Source organism: Vipera ursinii (assembly GCF_947247035.1).
Source record: "Vipera ursinii genome assembly, chromosome: 2".
Classification (NCBI taxonomy): domain Eukaryota; kingdom Metazoa; phylum Chordata; class Lepidosauria; order Squamata; family Viperidae; genus Vipera; species Vipera ursinii.
In genome coordinates, this window is record NC_139513.1 from 140327746 (window position 1) to 140335477 (window position 7732).

Consider the following 7732-nt stretch of genomic DNA (forward strand, 5'->3'; position numbering starts at 1 on the left):
CGATATCATCATCATCATCATCATCATCATCATCATCATCATCATCATCATCATCTCAGTTCTATCAATGGCATCTTACAACTAGATGGATTCATTTTTGCCTAGTCTTCCCTCACGAGATTCTGTGCTGTGCTGTTTTATAAACAAAGCACCATCCCACAGTTCCATTTTAAATTGGGTAACTCTTCTTTGCATGCTCGATAAGTTAAAAAAGAAGTCCCACTCTGTCTGAATTGAGATGCTGATGTCATGGCACCTTGAGGAGTTTTCTCAGTAGCTTTCCAATGCAAAATTAAGCAAAGCTCCAGAAAGCCTTTCTTGACATGCGTTCACTGAACAACTAATCGTAAAAAGTACCTCTGCACATAGTGTCCATAGTGCTGCTGGCTGAGCATTTGGCAATCTAAGAGGCAGTTAGTATCTTTTTAATTAGTGGAGTTCAGTGGCTCATTCTTACCTACTGATGTTAGGAAAAGCAAGGTAACAAAATTCACCTTGGAATATTTAGTCTTTCTTCAAGCAATTTGCATCACATTCCCTGATTTAAGTTCGTCACCTTTTCTCCCTTTCCAAGAAAAGTTAGCAAGAACCTGAGATTCTTGTTTCATGATTGTTAACAGCTGCTTGTAGTCATAAATATTTGAATAAATTTATATGTTTTTAATTTGGATACTCTGCCCCTCTCTATAAGATTTAGACCTATATACGTGCTCCTCTTCCTCTGGAAGGGAATAGACTAAAATGTATTGGGATTTACTTTGACTAACTTAACTGAAAGCTGTTGAAATATTTCCCAGACATTACTGATGAAATTGACATGAGTGGCCTATATGGTCCATGTCAAGAATATGGCAAATTTGAAATTTACAGAATAGTTTGTAGGGGCCCTTCCAGAAGGATGGGCATGATAAGCTTGGCCAATGTTCAATGACTACTTTCCAAAAAGACTAACCGATGAGATTAAAACTAAAGAATCCATCATACAAGGCAGAGCTGGCATTAGGTTCTAACAGATATACTGTCTTTTTAAAGGGATACTTTCCTACTCCTGTGCCTATTTCAAAGAGACAATAATTGCTTGTTCTGAGTACCTTGCTCTCAGTTTCAAGGTGTAGACTCACCTCTAACCTCCACTTCCATATTTGTTCCTACAAATATACATTTTACAGCTATTAAACTAATGATGCTCAGAAAAACATGCAGAGATTTGTAGGTGACTCATGATATCAGAATTAACTACTGCATGCTGATTTGAATAGACTAGACTAATAACAGAGTTGGAAGGGATTTAGGAGGTCTTCTAATTCAACCTCCTGCTCAGGCAGGAAACCCCATACCATTTCAGACAAATGGTTGTCCAATCACTTCTTAAAAACTTACAGTGTTGGAGCATTTACAACTTCTGGAGGCAGGCTGTTCCATTGATTAATTGTTCTAACTGTCAGGAAGTTTCTCCTTAGTTCTAGGTTGCTTCTCTTTGGTTAGTTTCCATCTGCTGCTTCTTGTCCTGCCTTCAGGTGCTTTGGAGAGTAGCTTGACTCCCTCTTCTTTGTGGCAGCCCCTGAGATATTGGAACACTGCTATCATGCCCCCCCCTCGTCCTTCTCTTCATTGAATTAGGCATACCCAGTTCCTGCTATAAATCTAGAAAGCTTTTTGGCAGCAGGTTGTGTACCAAATGAAACATCTGAATTATAGTCCTCAAAATCAGCAGCCCTTTCTTCTGGGAAGATATAATTAGGATGGGAGCATTTGTACTTTTCCTTTAGAAATGTCTTTTGGATCAAAATTGATTCATAAAAAATTTCTTCTCCAAGAAAACATTATTTTTAGTTCTTTTTTAGCAGTCAAATGATATCTTACGTTATATGTATGAACCTTTCTTCACTTTGAGAAAACTATTGAATACACAGTCAGAACTGCAATTTCTTAAATACATTTGCCATTAAGACACTGAAATGTACAAAAATGACATCTGGATATTCCAGCCATAAAAGAAACTGATTAGCCATAAAGGAACTGCTCAAGTGGGAATGGACAGCAGGAAAAAAAATAATAAAAATACTTTAGGAGTGAGTTGCCTCCCAATGTCCAAGTTTTTGGTTAATTTGGAAAAAAAGGGTTTATTTTCTAACACAAAATTGCAAGTTCTTTTCTTTGTTTTTTTTTTGATGCTCTTTTATTTTCCATAGTTTTCATATTTGCCTTGTTTTACTTTCTGTTCTTTTTTTTTTGCTTTGTGAGGTTAAAAAAAAGAAAGAAAAGATACTTTATGTTTTTCCTAACTTAACATCTACCGGTAACAATCTGCACTTGTGTGTTTTTCTTTTGTTATTCTTCTTTAAACTTTTTTTCTTTTCTGAAAAATAAGTACTTCAATATTTGTTAAGTCTTTAACTACTTGTAAAATATTATCAATACATCCCTGTCTTGGAAAGCTAAAAAGAAGCAGGTGCGGATTTGGACGTTTCTAACACTGTGTGGGTTTTATTATCTTCCTTTCTGAGTATGACTTGCAGGCATTCTTTTTTTGCCACTTTCTTATTTGAAATATGCAATATGCAATTTAAATTCCAGGAATTGTTTTCTTTTGTATGTTTTTTTCCTGAATACATATAATCTATTTATTTTTTTTATTGTACTGCTTTTTTGATTAGGGAAAGTGCCAGGATTGGTTGGATTCAGGCATTTTCTAAATTCAATCAGACAAACAAATTAAAATTTCTAAAGAAAATCTATGTTCTGATGCCCAGCCAATTTTTTTCTTTTAACACCCAAGGGTATACCACCACATACTTATCTAAATCAAATACCAAGGCAGAAAAACAAGTACAAACAGGCAGAAAAAGGACAGAAAAAATAGGCATAATTATTCAGAACACAGAAGCTAGAAACGAGGCTAACAGCAGAGCACATCCATCAACCAAAAAGAGGGATTTTCAAACAACATACTCATGGAACAGATGACTGACACTATTGTGGTATGCAATACATGTTCCATGTATGTGCTCATGCCCAAAGAACACCCAAACCATACATGCATTAGATGTAAACAATGTGAACTGCTACAGAAAAAAGTAAGGAACTTAGAGGCAACTCTAGCCAAACCCCAATGTACAAAAGAAAGCTCTACCCAAACAGAACCAATTAACGAACAAATAACTCCCAGAGGATTTGACCCTATTGATAAACCCTTGGAGGAAGACAAATGGAGTTATGTCACACAAAGAAGGAAACACAATACTGAAAGAAAGAAGCAGCATACAACTAACAAACCCTTTCTGCCCAATCCAACCCAACCAGAAGCAGCCCCATTAAAACTGAGCAATCGGTTTCTCCCCCTAGATGGAAACATGCAGACCCACAACCTTCCCCTCAAAAAACAAACAAACATGCAGACACCTAGCAAGGAAATAACTTAATATATCCCTAAAAAAATCACTTCAAACATCCCTAAAAAAGTCACATCAAGAAATGCACCAGAGATAAATAGACAAGCACCCCAGACTGCAGCCCCCCAAAAAGGAAGGCGAGTGTTGGTAATAGGAGATTCTGTCCTCAAAGGAACAGAATCATCCATCTGCAGATCGGACATACAATTCAGGCAGGTATGCTGTCTCCCTGGAGCAAAAATCAAAGATGTGGCTGAGAACCTAACCAAAATAATTAGGCCTACAGATTACTACCCCTTCCTCCTCCTCCACATTGGGACGAAGGACACAACAAAGAACCTGAGTACAATAGTGAGAGACTACAAACAACTAGGCAATAAAGTTAAGAAGCTAGGAGCACAAGTAGTGTTCTCATCAGTACTTCCAATGAAAGGCCAACACCCATTGAGGGGGAAAAAGAATTCTAGAAATAAGCCACTGGCTAAAGGGTTAGTGTCAACAAGAAAACTTTGGTTTCCTGGATCATGGACTGCATTTCTTTTGCAAAGGACTCTTGGCAAGGGATGGGCTGCATCTCACAAAAACAGGGAAAAATGTACTAGGAAAAAGACTGGCCCAACTCATCAGGAGGGCTTTAAACTAAAATTGAAGGGGAAAGGTGACCAAACTTCAGAATCTCTGGAACCCAAAACCAATCATAAATCCCAAGAAAACAAATCAAACAATGAGGGGGGGCAGAGATGAAAAAAAAGAAAAACTCAAACAACATTCATTTGCTGCAGGAAACATACCCATGCACAGAAACAAAAGCCTTAAATGTTTACATAGAAATGCTCAAAGCTTGGGGAACAAACAGGGTGAACTAGAAGCAATAGTACATAAGGGAGGGTATGACATAGTTGGTATTACAGAAACCTGGTGGGATGAAACTCATGAATGGAATGGACTGATGGATGGATACAAATTGTTCAAAAGAAACAGGTCTACAAAAAGAGGAGGGGGAGTTGCACTATATGTAAGAGAACACTACATATCTACAGAAACACGATCAAAGATAAAATCTCTCCAGAATGCATATGGGTCAATATAAAAGAGAAAAGAAGTGACATTACCATAGGTGTATATTACAGGCCACCCAACCAATCAGAAGAAATAGACAAACTCTTTTCCAGCCAGTTAACAAATGCATGTAGGAAGTATACCACAGTAGTAATGGGAGACTTCAACTATCCAGATATCAACTGGAAGACAAACTCTGCAGTGAGCGGGAGATCAAACAGATTCCTAACCAACCTAGCTGACAACTTTGTCATCCAAAAGGTGGAGGAAGGAACTAGATGTAAAGCCATACTGAACTTAATTCTAATAGAGAAGAAGTGATAGAGGGAGTTGAAGTTGCCAGAACCTTGGGCAAAAGTGACCATGTTATTTATTTATTTATTTAATTATATTTATATACCGCCCTATTCCCTGAGGACTCAGGGCGGTTTACAGGGAATTAAAAATCCAAAATACAAAAATTAAGAACCAAATTAAAAAAATTAAATTAACCCTGTAGTCAGTTAAAAAAGAACCCCAAATTAAAAATTCCTCCTCAGTCTGGGCCTGAGAGCTCGAAGAGCCAGGTCTTCAGGCCCTGGCGGAATGATCGGAGGTCGGGGGCAGTCCTCAGCTCCACCGGCAGCTGGTTCCAGAGGGCAGGCGCTCCCACCGAGAAGGCCCTATCCCTGGGTGTCACCCGCCGGCAATCTCTCACCGGCGGAACCCTGAGCAGACCCTCCCTGTGGGAGCGCACTGGGCGAAGGGCGTTTGATGCCGGCAGCAGGTGTTCCCTCAAATAACCCGGACCCAGGCCATGTAGGGCTTTATAGGTGATAACCAGCACCTTGAATTTCACCCGGAGGGCAACCGGAAGCCAATGCAGCTCGCGGAGTAGAGGTGTTACATGGGAGTATCGGGAAACCCCCATTACAACTTGCGCGGCCGCATTCTGCACCAGTTGAAGCCTCCGAGTGGTCTTCAAGGGCAGCCCCATGTAGAGAGCGTTACAGTAGTCCAAACGGGAGGTCACAAGCGCATGAGTGACTGTGCGTAGGGCGTCTCGGTCCAAATAGGGACGCAACTGGCACACCAGGCGAACCTGTGCAAAAGCCCCCCTGGTCACGGCTCCTATATGATCTTCAAAATTGAGCCGTGAATCCAGGAGGACGCCCAAGTTGCGAGCCCTATCAACGGGGGGCAACACCTCACCCCCCATCGTTAGAGGTGGAATAACATGGTTAACCCGAGACGCCAATATGCACAGCCACTCAGTCTTGGCGGGATTGAGACGAAGCCTGTTTCTCCCCATCCAGACCTGAACCGCCTCCAGGCACCGGGACATCACGGAGAGGGCATCACTGGGTTGGTTCGGGGTGGAAAGAAAAAGTTGGGTATCATCAGCGTACTGGTGATACCCCACCCCAAAACCACGAATGATCTCACCCAGCGGCTTCATGTAGATGTTGAACAGGAGAGGCGAGAGAACCGACCCCTGAGGAACTCCACAAACGAGAGACCTCGGGGCGGATCTCTGCCCTCCTGTCAACACCGACTGCGAGCGGCCCCGGAGGTAGGAGGAGAACCACCGTAAAACGGTGCCTCCCACTCCCAACCCCCTGAGACGTCGCAGCAGGATACCATGGTCGATGGTATCAAAAGCCGCTGAGAGATCTAATAGGACCAGGACAGAGGAGCAGCCCCTGTCCCTAGCCCTCCAGAGATCATTCACCAGTGCGACCAATGCCGTCTCCGTGCTGTGTCCGGGCCTGAAGCCCGATTGGTACGGGTCCAGATAATCAGTTTCCTCCAGGAACATAGGGAGCTGATGTGCCACCACACTCTCAACAACCTTCGCCAGAAAGCGAAGGTTGGAGACTGGACGATAGTTGTTTAAAACAGCCGGGTCCAAAGCAGGCTTCTTGAGGAGGGGTCTCACCACCGCCTCCTTCAGGGCGGCAGGGAAGACACCCTCCTTCAAAGAAGCAGTTATTACTGCATGGAACCAGCCTCGTGTTCCCTCCCGAGCCGCATAAGCTAGCCAGGAGGGGCACGGATCCAACAAACAGGTGGTGGAGCTCAGTCTCCCCATGATCCTGTCCACATCATCAGGGGAAACAGGGTCGAACTCAGTCCAGATAACATGCATGTTATACTGGAATTTAATACAACATAAACACTAGCAACAGAAAACAATCCAAACAGTGTCTTGAACTTCAAAAGAGCTGACTTTAACAAACTCAGAGAGAACCTTGGAGGGCCCAGACCAGCACAATACCACTGAAAAAGAAAAAACAAGAAATTCAAGAAGAAACCAGCATGGCTGCACAAAGATTTCTCTGACAGATTGAAAGACAAGAAGGACAAATACCAAAAATGGAAAGAGGATCACATAACTAAGGCCAATTATCAGTAGACAGCCAGAATATGTAAAGATGAAGTCAGGAAAGCAAAGGTTCAGAATGAACAAAGACTTGCAACAGAATTCATGGATAATAAAAAAAGTTTCTTCCAACATATTAACAACAAGAAAAAAGTCAAGGAAACTGCAGGCCCACTAAAGAGAGAAGATGACAAGGAAATAACAGGCAATAGGAGAAAGCAGAGCTGCTTAATTCATACTTTGCATCAGTCTTCACACAAAAAGAAACTACAGCCCAACATACCCAAAAAAAACCCACTGCAAAAAACAAATTAGAAACAAAAATTAAAATAAGCAAGAAAATCGTAAGAGAACACCTATCTGATCTTGATGAATATAAATCACTGAGGCCTGATAGATTACATCCCAGAGCTCTGAAGGAGCTGGCAGATGTTATCTCAGAACCATTGCACCACATCTACCTGGAGCACCGGGGAAGTATCTGAGGATTGGAAAAGGGTTGATGTGGTTCCCATCTTCAAGAAGGGGAAAAAACAGACCCAGGAAACTACAGACCAATCAGTTTAATACCAATACCTGGGAAGATCCTAGAAAAGATAATAAAAAACAGATCTGTGAACAAAGTTATAACTAGTAGCTAGCATGGGTTTGTTAAAAACAAATCATACTGAACCAACTTTATTTCATTCTTTGACAAAGTGACTAAACTTATAGACCAGTGAAATAATGTGGATGTAGTATACTTAGACTTCAGTAAGGCATTTGATAAAGTAGACCACAACCTACTCCTTGGTAAGCTAGAAAAAGGTGGAATAGACAACATCACCACCAGACACGTCTGTAGCTGGCTGGCAAACCATACTCAATGAGTAGTCCTCAATGGCACTACATCCACATGGAAAGAAGTAAGCAGTGGGGT